The following is a 16,459-nucleotide window of genomic DNA, read 5'->3' as shown; positions in this document are numbered from 1 at the left end:
ACGTGATAATTTTGTATATGCTTAACTCTTACTACGTATTCTATCTTTTGATATTATCAATGGAGGCTTAGTATATACATTTAATGTGTCTTTGGTATAATGCCCTGTATCACTTCAAAGAAATGGCATTTATGTTTTGAAAATATACTGCATTTTTATTTTGTGTTGTTTTTTTTTCTCCAAAAGCAGTTCTGAAACGCCTCAAAATAGCTGAGCAGCTGATTTCATTGCTGGCAACCATTAATGCATTTTAATTTTGACTTGAAAGTTCTCGGGTTCTTTGGTTTTCAGGCCAGGGTAGAAATGTGTGGTTTTCTGTAAAATGTAGCAGTTCTCAGTGGGCAGCTATGTCACCTGGACCTTAATAGATAGTTTTTCCTCACAAGAAAACTTAGTTTTCTTATATTTTGATTTTTGGGATTTTTGGCAGTTTCACATATTAAAAAATTTGCTTACTGTGACAAATTAACTTGCATTGTCCCTGTGGGAAGAAGGGCCTGCAGAAAGATAACGACCAAAATTCTGCAGGGAAAAAAAATCGGGGGAATATTGCTGGGGAATGGAATGTAGGGAATGAAGGGAAACTTGCTGGCTTCAGTGCCTCACAGTAGAAAATTAGTATACCAACAATGGGCTTAATTTCAATTCTTGTATAATATATGGAGCAGTTCCAATTATTGATTTAGATACACTTACTTAAGAAACTATATGTTGAGATGGTTGAGCTTAGCACACTTGTGCTTGCTGTCCTAAGGGTAAATTTAGAGCTCTGGCAGAAAGCAGATGTGGTTGTCAACAACTTTTAAGAGTTGCTCTCTGTTATTGACACCCAGCACACGCTTAGCGAGTGAGTGGGGGATGTTTGTACAGTGAGTGCACAAAGTTACAGGAATATGGCAAAGCATACTTTGGGTCTTATTTTCTTGAAACTCATTTCCTGCTTATGTAGTTCTATTATGAATCAATATACTTCAAAAAAATCTCATTTAATTGCTCGCTGTTTTATAAAAGCAACACATGTGAACACCTGGCAACTGTCAGTTTGTTTTACAGGAAGATGAGACTTGACAAAGGATGGGAAAACATGTTCCTTTCTCAGAACACCTCCTTACATTCTTTGCCTTAGATGCTCTTGATTGTGTTTATTTTTGTTGTTGGGGATGTTTTGTTTAAAAACTTCCTAGTTTACAAAGGAGCAGAACATGACAGGGAGGATAAAACCAGTTTAACAGCTATTCCTTCAGGTGTTTGCCTTCCTGTCCTTCTCAGCTGTACATGCTGATACAGTTCTCTTTTGCAGATGCTGTCAGCTACAGTATTTTCCTAATTATTTTTCTAAATACTCTGAATCCTGTACTTTTTTTCCCCCAAAGATATTATAAAAATTTTCATATTAGAATTTTGTTAACAACTTTCTTAGAAGAGGTGGTATTTTGTCTTTGCCAAATAGTAAAATTATGAATACATATGTTATTAAATTATGCTTCTCTTTGATCTTTATATATCCTGTTTATTTTCAGTATAATTCAGCACTATCATAGTATAAATAGACTGAATTTGCTTTTTGCTAACATTGCCTTTTTTTTCTTAATAATTAATTGGCTATTGAAATAGAAGTATTAGGGTCATCTCATTCACTGTTCCTTTCAGGAGGGTGGGATTTGGGAAAAAAAGAAACTGGCTAATGGAAGTGCGGTGGTGTTCACTGTTTGAAATGTGAAAAGTGTGGAAATTCAGACCAATACTTAGGGTTACATGGCATATACTTGCTATGATGTGCACCTGCCCCAGAACCAAATATGTTACCAGAAACCTTTTTTATCACTTTTGTGGCAATTCTTTGCTTGTGAACACAGCTGTCTGAATTTATAAAGGTTTATCATGTATATGGCTGCATTATCCAGATACTTCAGCAGCACATACAGTGGGAAGGAAGCAAAACCTGAGGAAGTGACTGTCCCCTGGGCGTGGCCTCTCTTTCCCTGGCACTGCCATATGCTCTTTCAGGGCTGTGGCCGTCCTGTAGAGTTGTTCAGTGCAGGAGGAGCAGCTTAGAACTGGAGTATCAGTGCCAAAGCCTCTACATCTTCACTGTGTCCATGTCTGAGATCTGCTGCAGCCTAAGCTGGGACTTGACTCCTTGACTGAACACCTTCAGTATGTTTATGCTCAATTACCAGTTCAAATTTGCATGTATCTGATAGACCTTGGAAGACACTCAGTGTGCAACATGGGTAAGAGCTTCTGGCTTAGTTTTCTCTGCAAGGAACCTGGTTCATGTACATCAACACTGCTCTGCAACCAAATCAACACCTGGAAGTGGGGATAGGATTGAGAGATTAATTTCAAATCTGCCTTACTCTTCCCAATCACGCTTAATGTACACCCAGGCTCTGATAGCTAAAGCTGTTCTTCACTAGGCAGAATGAGGATCCTGCATTGACTGAGCTTCTCCTGAGTTAAGTTTATATATCATTTATCTATTAGTTTTTCCGATGTCATAATCCAATTTTATCTATATATGTATTTTATCAAATGTATATGGATGTATATACCTTATATATGTATTTGACATAAGCTGCTATTGCAGAACTTGGATTGGACTTCAGATTCTCAACTGCTGGTGTTTTACTCAATGGAAGTGTTTTACTTGTGTGGAAGTCTGACAGCTTCATTTCCCTGCCTTGTTGTCTTCACCTGCATGACTTCGTTCATCAGACTTGATGTCTTAAGGACCTAAAAGCCGATCTTATAGTGGTGTTAGTCTGTAACGTGTTCTGTTATCTAGAACAAACTCCTGTTCTTACTTAAAGTTATTCTTAGGTAAGTTTTTTGTTTTCCAGTGTGATCACTGAGCTTACATGTCACCACTGTATTTATATTTTGGTGCGTTACTGACAAGGAACTGTGGTTTCTGATTGTTCTGGTATCTACAACGGTGTTTATGTTGTCTTGTTTTGGAATACTAGAGACCTTTTAGATGTTTTGTCAGTAATGTAAGAGAGTGATTGCAGCTCTGGCTTTTAGATATCCAGTGATGCTCAACAGAGCCCATTGTAGGAATTCTGAAACACTCCCACAAGGACCACATCTCTTATTGTTCACTACATGCAGAATTGAGGTGGCCTGTTTCTTTTGATGTCTCTGGATTTTTCAGGCATTAGAAGCTGCAACCCATCTCCCTTAAGGCAAAAGCATTGTCAAAAGGAGAATATATTATTATAGGTAATTTTATATCTTTTTATTTGTTCTGCATTATTCCATACTTGTCTGGAATTTATCTGATTACATTTTGTGAGATGTATCTAATTATGCTGCCATTATAGCGTTAAAATCTTACAGAAGTGACTTTTTAGCAATGTGATGTATTTCCATAAAGAAGCAGTAATTGCAAGCATTTTTACCATCTGTAGCCACATTTTTATATTATGATTGTTCCTAGATGCTTTTTTCTGTACTTGAGCTAACAACACAAACACTGTACACTGAACTTCGGCTGCCCACCACAACCATCACTAATTTCACACTTGGATTTGCCCAGAAGGCACTTTTTCTTCTGTCTGTTACCACTAAAATTGATGTGTGGTATGGACACAAGTGCAGTTACTCTTGGAGTAGTGTATGTTCTTGGTCTCCAGCACTGGTCTTTACTAGTAGATTAGCAGAACTTCTCTGTTATACAAACAAATAAACAAAATACTGCATTGCTTAGGTACCAGTACCTTAGCCACAGTATGGAGGTATATTTGTGAATTGAATTCGTGAATTGAAAGTCCGTGGGCCTGCCAGCAATATCTGCATTACAAGTTTCCGTAGACACGAGGCCATCAATCTCACTTTTAGCAAATCTTAAAATATCAGACATTCATATGCTGGCTCATTCAGGGAGATATCAGTTCACCAGCCTTAGACTGCAACCCAGCAGAACTCCAGAAATTAGGAATAGTGGTTTAGGAACAAAACAAAGAATGGTATCACTGCATGGAAGGATCAAGCACAACTTGGGTAAGTACAGTATCATAAATTATGTTGAAATTTACCCAGTACACATTCTTTTCCCACTGAAAGAGAGAAATGCTGTGATTGGGATTTCTGTGTCTCAGCAGAAGAGGGGCACTGCAGAGGTTCAGGCACTGACCAGCAGTGGGACCTTGGCTCAGCAGCAGCAAGGCCTTCACCACCTGCCCGTGCTCCTGGCGGCTTCCTCACTACTCTGGATTTACTGTATTCCTGTGAGATGCCAAAACTCCAACCATACTGGAGATTGTATCTAAGCACTGAGCCATTCTGCTGATTAACCTGCTGTTGCTGTTCAGGCAGTCCCTGGGCTGTGTTTTAGCTGTGACAGGTGGGTCGCTGTCAGTCGGTGCTCACACAGCTCGCCCATCACACACCCTGGCAGCTGCCGTGTCCTGTCACACTGGCGTGGTGATCATGACAAGCAGACAGGTCAAGCATCAGAGTAAGGAAAGAAAAGAAATATGTGCACTGTACAAATGGCAGGATGAAATAATTTTTAAAAATTACAACTGCTAAGAGGGGGACAGAGTTTGCATCCTAGAGATTTTTGCAGGATACCTAAAAATTAATTACAAATTCTTAAAACTTTATATTTTTTCTGATTAAGCTTAAATTAGACAGAGAATAGCAGTCAGTGAATTGCAGGTATCAAGCTTTTCATAGCTCAGACACGATCCAGATTGGTTCTTTTAGTACTGTTTCAATAATGTATATGGTATTGTGTACTGCTGTACACTGCAGGGAATGTATGGCCTTAGAATTTTTCTGCAGTATTTGTGTAAAAAAACCCTGAAACCAACTAACCAAACACCAGAAGGGCTGTTAGTTGGGATCCCTTTTAGCCTAGACCTGAGCACCTGAGAAATAACATGTGTGCAAGCACCCAAGAAAGTCACCAAGGTAAAGCATAGCAGTTCCTTAGCGATTCCACACTTCCACGTGTCTGTCCTGAGACTAGAGAACTCTCTCCTAGTCACTCTATTATGGGATCCTGCTTCAGGAGACTTGTATGACCTATGTCATCTTGTATTGCTCTGTCTTACCTTTTTTTTTTTTTTTTGCCTCAGTCTTTGAAAATGGAATCTACAGACCAAGGTGTCAATCTATATTAAAAAGATACCTGAATTCTAATTTGCATCTCCAACTGTATAAGCTACTACAGGTGTGAAAGTGCCCTTTAGATTCAGTGGTCTCTAATCTGAACTGTTTGGATAATAGATCAGTCACAGAGTGGGCAGGAAGACTCGAACTGCATAAAAACTGCAATTAAATCAATTACCTATGACAATGTCTTCATCATCTTATTCAGGCATATTCATAATTCATAGTGTTTGGGGTAGAGAGTTTTTTCCACTACGTAAATGTTGTTAAAAATATTAAAATTTAATGTTCTTTGGCCAGTTCTAACTTGAATGAAATGTCAAGGCATGTGGGAAACTGTACTCTGTGGGCCAAGTGAAATACCTGGAAGATGTGTGAAAAGGTAGGACTTTACTGACTGCAGAAGATATCTGTGAGACTGGCAAATCTACAAAAGACCTTTTGATAACTTGTAATCACCATACTGTGGTTATATTAAGAGTCTTTTGATGTAATACAGAAGTGTGTTACAGTAATTGTCTATTAAAAAGTCATTTCTAATGTAGTTTTAAATTAGTACTGAAAACATTTCTCAAGTAACTTCTTTTACAGCTTAGTGGTGGATTCCCTACAGATGGTGTATGTGGGGAAGAAGGTGCTGCACAGTCCAAACATGGTACCTTAAATCCATCTGTTTCTGTTATGTGCTCTGTCTCTATAAAAATGCTTGGGATAAATTGAAAGTGGTATTAGTAGTGTGGTAGCTGGGTGATAAATGGTTTCTAAGTGCATACAGTGATTTAGGAAGTATTGCAATAAGCTGAACATAGCTGGTTAGGTTAGAGAAGGTGGGTTAATTAACAATATAGTAAAGCAATGGGCTTTAAGTTAAACTCTCACTTCACGTGCATTGCAGGAAGAGCAAACCGGGTTTAAAATAACCCACATATTGGAAAGTCATCCAGAGAGAAGAGCTTTTGTTCCCATGAGCTACATGTGCTAATTTGCATGTGGTATACAATGGTATCAACACACTGAATTGCAGGAAGAGCAGGTACTGGGAGGTCAGGATCTGTTTTAAAGATTTATTTGTGCTTAATATGTAGCAAAAAGAAAAGGAGTATAATTAGAAGACCATGAACCAGGATAAGAGTTTTTTTCTTCTAAAGAAGAGACAATGAGAGGAGGATGTTTGCTGAAATAGCACCTCAGTCCAGGCACCTGACAGATGTCCACAGAAGGAAATCTGTTCAGCAGCCCACAATCATTGTGTTGTCCTCATAAATGTTGATCTTTTGTTCTACTGATTTCCTTTTGGTAACTGTTTTCTGCTTTGCATTCAAGTGCCAGAATAAATTTGACTTATGCTTTTCTTTACCTAGTGACAAAGGAGCCTAAGGCCAAGTGTAGGTGGGCACTGGTTGCTCTTGGTGCAGAAGCCTTAAGTGTAGGGGCAGAGTGCTTCACCTCCACAGCCTTCCAGAGTGCAGAGGGTACAGCATTTCCTTGTTCAGGTTGATGCAAAGTGGTATCTTGCCAAAGGAACCCTACAGGACAGCTAATAGCCAGTGTGCATTGTCAGGGACCAGTTAAAAAGAAAACAGTGTTCAACTCTGGGACTACAAGTGTCTTGGAGGTTCTTTTGCAATTCCTGTGAGTGGCCTGAGCCCAGTTTTCAGGGAAGACAATGCTGTGTTTTGAAGACAGATAGTCCAGAAAAGCAGGGATAGGGTTCTGTGACTCTTCTACCAAAAATACCATAAATATATTTAGTTCCTGTCTCCTTTCCCTTAGGCAGCACTTTCCTTTGGTGCTAACACAAACCACGATGTGCAGTACAGGTCACTGTGGCTTACCCAGACACAGACAAGTCTGTCACCCAGTTATTCTGCCTGAAAAGACATGTACATCTGGGTTTTCTATGGATTGATGTTTGAGTGCTAAAACACTGTGAAGGCATACAGTGTGTCAAGGTTTGTGTAAAGTTTTATAAACCAAAGGATGAATTCCCCTCGCTGTTTTGCTGCCAGTGGGTGCAGTATGTTCCCAGAAACTTGACCAGTTTGTGAAGAATGGTATATATAGAGGGCTGTTTCAGAGAGGGGATTATTGATTGAGCCTCCACAGAGATCATACATGGAGGATGTGTGTAATGTTTAAGAGCTAAAGTTGTATTTTTGTATTGTTACTGAGGAAGGGGCTTGCATACATCAAAGCGAAGCCTGGACTTATTTATGGTGCTGTTAGAATTTTTTTCTGCATGACATACATAGTAACATTAACAATTATATTATTATTAGAAGAAATTTGTTTTGTAGCAATGCCTTGGGCACTGCAGGGCCTGAGCCTTTCCATGAAAGATCTCTGTGAAATAGCAGGGAGACAACCTTGACCCAGAGAATAACAATTTAGGCACAGTCTACCTGTGGATGGATCAGCAAATGGTTTGGGGGGAGGTGACAGTAAAACAAACCTGGTCAGCGCTGGAAGCTGCTGTTATAGTTCACCAGCTGAACTCTTGCCATGTTGTCTTATCCATAGGCATCATGACAGCAGGGAACTAGGGAATCTTTTACCACTTTACAATTCAGCAAGGAAAGAGTGAGGTTCCAGCAGTGAAGGACACAAAAGAAATCACTCCAGTTGTTGTATAACATGGGGATTTTAAGTAGACTGTTCTAGGCCGAGTCTTTCCCTGAAGGGAACTCTTGGGAGTTGCTGAAACTGTTTAAGCCTGCTAAGCAATCCTTTTGGATAAGTAAAATGCTACATTTGGAGCTCTAAATTGTGGTTCAACAGTGAAAAATCTCTCTCACAGTGGAGTGAATGTTTAAGGTTTGTGCTACAACATCTATATAATTATTTGTAAAGAATGAAGCAGGAAGCATTTCCAAGCCTAGCAGGAGAGGCATAATAATCTTCCAACTTTTTACATGCTGGATTTCACAGGAGGAAAATACAGGTGCATGAGCTCAGAAGAGTCCAGGAAAGTCCTCTGAAAAGAGGACTTGAAAATACCTTGTGTTTTGTTGTAGCAAGTAAGTTAAAGTGCAGAAGAGGGGCTGAGAGGTGACGAAGAATTGGTTAGTCCTGAAATGTAAAGTACATGAAAAATCTGGGCTACAGTTCTGGTTTTCAGATAATATGTATTGCTGGGTCAAATTCTCTAGGATACACTGAAAAGTTTTAGTCCTTCCCCGCCATGTTTCTCCCAGGTTATATGTACAAATTTTTTTTCAGTTTTTTTCTTCAGCTTTTAGATCCAGATGTTCAATATGTGAGGTGAATGCATTTACATGCCATGCCATAATATGACCATATTTGCTTGCACAGAGTTTCATAATGCAAACCTCCATGGAAAAGAGTAACTCAAGAGTTCCAGGAGTAGTTTTTCCTTGCTCTGCTTTGGGAAAAAGGTAAACATGTGTTTTCTCAATTCTGTTTACTCCAGTGCTTTCCTGTCAGCTTGAAAGAATCAGAACAGATCTGCCTTACTAGAACTAGTTTTGAAAGATTAACATTTAAACACTGTAATCTTCCCTTACCACAATGCTGAATGGATTCAGCAAAGCACTTAAACACACACTTTAAATTGAGGTTAAAATGAAATTGCACAGAATCCAGTTTACATTTGTTAATTTAAAATGCATTTGAGGACCATTAGCACATGTATCCTTGCAGGAAACCTTTATTAGATACCAGAGAAATTGATTATGTCGAGATTTGATGGAACCTTAACATGCACTGAGATTGCTGTCCATTAGTTTTTGGGTTTAATGATCAGAATAGAAAATTAAAAACAAGTGAAATATTTAGGAGGCAATTATTATGACTACATCAAGCTAATTATGCAAGTAAAAGGTGTTAATAATAGTGAAAAGAATATGCTCTGTGTATTTTTGAATGTTACGTTTTCAGCTGTTGGATATCTAGTGTGGGAGCTGGTGGTACCATTCAGTTTTGCTTCTCTGCTAACTGAAGTCTATAATCAAACAAACATTTCAAGAAAGATGGAATATTTACAGTTGGAGTAATATTTGATTGAAGAGGGCAGTGAATTGAGTAGACTGATTTAATAAATGCATCATCCTTTTTGTGTATTTCTAGCACCTTCTCAGTTAAGAAAGAGCTTATGTATGTATGAAAAATACTTCCAGAGGAGAACATCTCCTTAGTAGGCAGTGTAGTGCTGTTTTTCCTTGGCTTACAAAAAGGACATAGTTTTATTGATTCAATTTTTTGAAACTGTCTTTTGAGTAGCTATATTAAAATGTTAATCCTAGTGAAACTAAAACTTTTTTTTTTGACTCGCCATGATAACAGGGTTTTTTTTAAAGTATTGACTTCATTGGGAAGGAGTCTGAATATCACCTCTTAAGTGTCTAAGCTCTTATAAAGTGGTCCTTCCATAATAATGGAGAGGCTCTTTCAGACAGTGATTTAAAACCTAATCTTCTAGAAATAGGAATTTTACAATATTAAAAAAATAAAAAAGGAAAATACAATATTCAGGAAGTTAAGATCAAGAAACTGACAAAGCAAAATGCTGGTGCATGGATATCAGATTTATTGGCATGGATTGTCTGACATAAGAGGCATAGATGAATGTGGAACTGTCATTTAATATTTCCCAAATGAGATTGAAAAGGTAAAAGTTAAGTGATTGTTCTAGTAGTGTGTGCATAGGAGCGCTGGTTAAAATTGAAAAAGGTTCTTCTTCAGTATTTTGAATTTTGAAGATGAATGTTTTCTGAAATGTCACACTTCCATTACATATGGCTCATAACCTTTAAATGTGGTTATAGTAAAACAAAATGTATTTCAGATTCAACACATTAATCCTCGCTGAGAGATGTGCAGAGCAGTGATTTTCTCCAAGCATTCATATATGGTCTCTGGGGTTTCCACAGGTCTGTTCCACAGAGACACTTTGCCTTTTAGCAGATAAACACAGATTTATTTTTTTTTCCCTAAGGAAACTGAGAAAAATCTGTCCTCAAAGAAAAGCAGCTCCATACAATCTGCAGTGCTATACCCTCTTGTTTCTGTTAAACTTTCAAGAGCTAAGAAACCCATTTTCACCATGCTGCCATAACACCTTTATTTGCTTTCTTTTTCTTAAAAAAACTTCTTCAGTAAACATTATCAGTGAAGCTGCATGTTATCACCCCAGTGCCATCTGGAATGGTCTGTCTTTCAACCTGACTATTTAAAAATGAGGAGATTAGGCCAAAAAAGCTGGATAATATATGGTTCCTGTATTTTCTGGTTTGATTTGCAAATTCCTGCATAATATGTGCCAGCCTGTGTACCCCCAACCACATTTAGTATTTTGGAAGAGTGGCTTTTCTGATTAGTTTATTATTTATTTGCCAAACATTCTCTGTGCATATATGGGTCATTGCATAATGTGGCACTGAAGCTGTATTGCTTTGGGGGGATAAAAGCATTTCGAGAAATATTTTTAAAAGAACAAAGACAAATTGTTCAGAGGCAGAAAGTTAACAGCAGTTTGATCCCTTGGCCCCCATGACTCTTATTCCATAATTGTGATAGTAATTTCTGAGGGAGGAAGGAAGTTGAATGTAGGAACATCTGTGCTAAATGTCCAGTGGCTTTGCCACCTGAGCAGTGAAGTCTCCTAATATGAATAGGCCCAGGCTGTAGCTGGTGAGGAGAGAATAGGGAGAGCAAAAGCAAGAAAACTCATGGCTTAACATAAAGACATTTTAATAGGTGCAGGAAAAACCTCAGTGACATGAAGGTTATCACCCACCAGCTCCCACTGGCCTGTCCCATCCCTGAGCAGCCACCTCAGCAAGGCAACTTCAGCTTCTTCCTCCACTGCAACGGCACTGGGGGTGTGGGGTGTCCCCTGACTGTCCCCTCCAGCCTCCCACCCACCCCCAACCTGTTCCCAGGGGGACAGAGTGGGGAAAGGAGAAAGCCTTGACAGGCTGCCAGAAGTGTTCAGCAACAGCCACAACACTGGTGCATTATCAGGGGTGGTTTAGTCCCAACCCAAAACTCAGCACGCTACAGGCTGCTATGAAATGTTAACCCAGTCCTGGCCAAAGCCAGTAAAAAATGAATCCAGATGAAACTGTGGACTCACAAAGGTGGCCGTTATAAGGGAAAATATGAAGGGATATTATTTAATTTCAACTGTTTATTTCAACAATTTATGCTTGGTTTGCCTCTTGGATTTTAGGGGTAATATTGACCTGTTAGGAGAGCTGATCTCAAATGCCAGGTGATTTGTTGAACATGACCTAATTATAATGAGGGGAATGGGAAATATTTTCTGACAGGCTGAGAAAAGCTCTGTGGGAAAGAACTATGCAAGATTGTCTTAGCGTGGCAGGAGGGGATGAATGGGAAGTTAACTCTTGAGAGACTGGTCCAGGCACTTGGATAATTGGATGATAGGTGCTACACTAGAACCCAGATAGATTAGTTCAGGTGTGTTTGAATTCACTGAAAGGACTAAACAGCATGATTTTGAGTACAGTTTCTTTGGAGTGCCCTGCAGTGAGTGAGTTTATGTCTTTCAAAGACGGAGACATAAATTAGTACCCACAGGAGTTTTCTCAACTGGATTTGGGTTTGTAGAAGCTGAAATTCTCTCCATAGAAATTAACAACTACCCATTACCTCAAAAACCCCACAGGACTGTCCTGGATTTTGAACATGAGGTTCCATGGGCTGCACAGTTTAGTGTTTATTTCAACTACTCTGAAATATGCCAGTGATCAGTGGTGGAGAATTTAATCTTTCACTTTGAGTCCCACAGATGATACACGTTTCCTAATAGTTGCATGGTGCTAAAAATGGTGGCAAATGGCCCAAAGCCGTGGAAGCTGGACCGAGACAAGAGTGAAAAGCAGTGGCTGTGCTGGGGTGCTGCCAGGTCTGTGGGCTGATCCAGGGTGTACCACAGCCCAGGAGCTGCAGGAACGGGGGGCATAAGAGGTTTTCATAAAAGTGTTGCTTGATTTTTCTGGCCTCTATTGTTTATCAGCTAAAGCTGAAAAACCTATAATCGCCCAAAGGAATTACGGTCTTAGTCTTAAGCTCTCAAGATCTCTCAGTTTAGAAGCTTTTCAACTGATTTCAAGAGTGTTACTGGACAAAATATTACAATACATAAGGGACAGCATCATTTTGAAGTCCTTTGGAGATGAGAATACAGAGAAATTAGTTGCAAAGGCCCTTTATTTTTTTTAGAATACAGAGTTCATAATACCTTGACTTTTAACCTGTAGAATTGCTATTACTGTAAACATCACTAACATGGCAAACAAATACAATTTTTTCTTTTTGTTCTGATTTTATAGTAATGGTATAACTATAATGAAAGCAATTGCACTGAATAACTGCATATTCTGAAAAGAGTTTTCATTGGTGTTAATATTTTGAAAAGCAAAAGCTGAAATTGCTGGACAGCTGCATTGTAAATTCTCATGAAAGGGGGTTCAGTGTATCAATTATGGACATTTTAAAGCACCTATAGACCTGTATAAGAATGCACTTCTAGAAGCTATTGTATTATCAATATTATAATTTTATTGTGATGGTTTGATTTCTGTGTCGTGAAACTTTGGTTTCAATTGTTGCACAGGTAAGGTCATATTAAATGGTCATTTAAAAATCGATTCTGATAATTTTAAATATGGATTCAGGAAAAGCAGGGCTGGAAGAAGTGCTAAATGGAGAATTTTGAAAGCATTCTCATTATGGATTAAAATATTTTATCTTTCTAAATTTTTTCTTTATATTCACAGACTGGAAAATGTAACAAGTTGTTTCTTAAGGTCTTAAGTGAATTTAACTTGTTTGCTCTGGACATTTTTGTTCCCTCAGCTCCCAGAAGTAGAAGTAGTTGGCTTCCCTTGTCCCACCACAGGACAAGAATGTCAGTGCTGGGGTTTGGAGAGAAGAGTCCTGACCCTTAAATGGTTGCTGACATGGAAAAATCTTTAGTTTATGAATTCTGCTAATCTTCCATCGTGAACTTTACTAATTTGGGTCTCGTTTCTCTACAAACCCAAGTTGATAAGAAACCTTGAGAAGTACAATTAAGTTTGAAGCTACGGCTCCTTTACAAACTAGGTGTCTTATGGCATCCAGGGAACAAAATGTGATTTAAAATATATCCTTTTAGCCTCATGAGGAGATTAAAGCTCAGCGTGTTTTATAAACTGGACGTTAGTTCTATTCAAACAATATGAAAACTTTAATGTTTCAGTTAGCATTTGAAGTAATATTTTTGTCTTATCTTGCTTTACTTTGACTTTCTTCTCACCATAGATCTGTAAATATTTTTTTTCTCTGAACAGGAAAGTAGTTTGTGGCGATACATTGGAATAGATTTCTCTCCCCTAGTGTCTGAAATGAGTTCTTCATGATCCTGTATTAGAAGTGTTACACCCTCTTCTCTGCAAAAAGCATATTCTGTAAGAAATTAATAACAGTAGGAAATTAAGCTAAGAAGCAGGTGCCAAATAACCCAATGGTACTTTTCACAGTTATGAGTAATCTGTTCTTCTCTTTCCTAATGCCTTGACTAAAAAGGCTTATTTAGTGTGTATGCTTCACACTGTAATATAGTGCTTCATTTCCCTCATAATTTCTGGAGCTGGGAGCTAAAGTAATGGTTTTCTGGGCCTTAGCACATTGCTTGATCTTGCAAAGTCTATTTCATGGTCTGCTAAGTCCTAATGGAGATTGTTGGTAATGAGATAACATTTATTTATATAAAAGTAAATTTACTGCCAACTGCCTAAAACTTACAAGCAATTGAAGTAATGGGTTGTTTTAAGTTTTTAGTTTATTTTATCAGTATGTAAGAAAATATACAGAGGTCACAGTTTCAACTCCCTAAAAAACCCCCAAATACTATATGTTTATATGTCATGGTACCAAGACATAGCGTCTTTGCAAACTTTTAAATGAGGCTGTATATTAATGGTTCTGTTGGAGAAGCATTTATGTTTGGAGCTTCTGCTTCCCAAGCCATTAAATAATTTGGCAACAAATGTTACACCTCGTTTGGTAAAATCAGATCTTATGTGCATCTGTTAATGTAATCAATCTTAGAGCTTAAGCATATGCAAAAAGATGGGGAACTGGTATAGATGCTCTTGACAGGCTTTGAGGATGACCTTGGCATCAGCTGTGCTAATGGCATTTCTAGCAGAGACTCTGCAGTAGCTTTTTGCCCAGAGCCACACTGTAAGTTGTTGCTGCATTGTAGATCACATGGTTGTTCAAGGGAAGCGGGGAAAAATTACCATTCTAAATTCCCAAGCGGGTCTACAGTACACCAGTAGAAGGCCAGACTGGTAAGTAGTATGGCAGTATAGATGCTGTGCAAACCAAAGAAAATCAAAAGATTCTTTTTCCCCTGAAGAGCTCATGTGCGGGGCAACCATCTCAGCTTTAACTTCTGGGATGTGTCCTTCTAGTGCACACATGGAGCTTTATTTTCAAATGGTGGTGATGTGGGTGCCCACTTCAGATGTTTTGAGGAGGTTTTGTTTAGTTGTTGCCCATTTTTGGGTGGTTAGTGGTTTCTAATTGGAGAGATTTCTGATTCTGGAATCATCAAAATCACATTCCTTTTGCAAACGTGAAACAAGTTATAAACAACTAAACATCCAAAAACCTTTCTATCAGCCCATGTGTGCATTTACAGTAGGAGGGGAAAGAATATTGAGAAAGATCTCCCTCTTGCTCAGAAGGTTAGCAACTGGATTATATATTGATTTTAAGTTCAATTCTGCATCTGTAGAACAGAGTGATAATGTAATGAGTTCAGAGGTTTCATGAGTTCAAGTTTGAAATAGTGAAGCCATGTCTTAATTTAGTAGGTCATGTCAAATCTGTGCCAGTAATTCTTTAGGTGATGGCACATTATGTGTGCATCTCCTCCTTTCTAAAGGGTAGAGGCTCTTAAAAATGTCTGTTAGCTCTGTTTTAATAAAACCTTCATATCCAAAATGTTGCAGACACTGATAATTAAGATTTCAAGTGTAGTGGCCTCAGGCATTGTACCTAACTTTCAGAAACCTTTCCAAGTTATCTAAAATAATAACTTTACTTTTTATTTTTCTTTTTAAAGATTCAGGATCTTAGGGCTTTCTGAGGCTGTGAAGTTGGCAGACTTTACTGCACAGGAAGATTTATTGAGTAATTTAAGTTTTACAATCCAAGCTTATTAGATGGTTTAAAATATGTGTGTTACCTTTTCATTTGAATTTATATAATGCAAAAGCAATATGGAAAATATTTTTAAAAGGTTGTAATGGAAAGTTTATAACAGTAAGATAATGGAGCAAGAAATGGCAAGTTTTGCCGATGTTGTGGGACATGAGATTTTAGGTTTTGCAATGGTATACTTCATCTCATTCTTTGTAAATGGTGTTAGATTGAAGCTATACAGTTTTGTTTTATTTGGTTTCTCCTGGAGAGAGCATTTGTTTGGGTTGTTTGGGGGTTTTTTCTCTGCTTGTTTAGCTAGGAGAGAGAGAAATTGCACTTTCATTTATACTGATGTGAATCTGGAATAACTAAACTGCATTAGGTGGTTAGCTGCACTGGTGGTTAGCTAGGAGTTATAATTAGATGTCTTCTGGCCAGTTAGTTTAGTGGTATCTCTCATGGAGGAGATGGTAGTGATTCCTAAAATAAGTAGCAGTGTGTGCCTCTGCCCAGAATGGGTGAACTGGGATGGCAGGGTAGGTCTTGAAACAACATGAGGTTGGCACTCTGGCCTTCCCACTGAGGATAGGATTTTACCCTGCATCAGGAAAAGCACAATTAAAACTGCATATCAGCTAAGTAGTTCACTTTTTTTGAATGTAGGTTAATGCCAGAGCCAATTTATTTTGTGTTATCTTGTGTTTTTCTTCTGGACTTATAAAAGGACCAGAACTATCTGTTCTCTGGGCACATCAATCAACCAAATTAAAGCACAGAAAACTGGTGAATAAACACTATAATCAGTGTAGGAAGAAAACAACTAGCAATCACTCAATAGCTCGTTCAGTAACTGTGAAGAGCCAATGATTAACAGTAATACCCTGTCCCTGTGGCATGGTTGCCCTTCAGCACTTTTAAAACACAATACCCAAATCCCTCACAGGGGTCAAACAACAGGTTATTTCAAGTCAATGAGGCAGAGACATAGTAAGCAGCTGCTTATTTTTACAGTGTAGGGCTGGCCTTAGGGCATTAGCTGCTTTCAGCTGCCACAGTGCACTTGGGGGTGGGAGGCCAGTCTCTCCACAAGGCTGGTGGTAGATCTGACAGGGCTTAGGTCCAAAATTGCACCTTGGAAAGCTGCAGATCACTCCTG

The sequence above is a fragment of the Corapipo altera genome, unplaced genomic scaffold, assembly GCF_003945725.1.
Source record: "Corapipo altera isolate COAL_440 unplaced genomic scaffold, ASM394572v1 54, whole genome shotgun sequence".
NCBI classification, from domain to species: domain Eukaryota; kingdom Metazoa; phylum Chordata; class Aves; order Passeriformes; family Pipridae; genus Corapipo; species Corapipo altera.
This window is presented reverse-complemented; position numbering follows the sequence as displayed.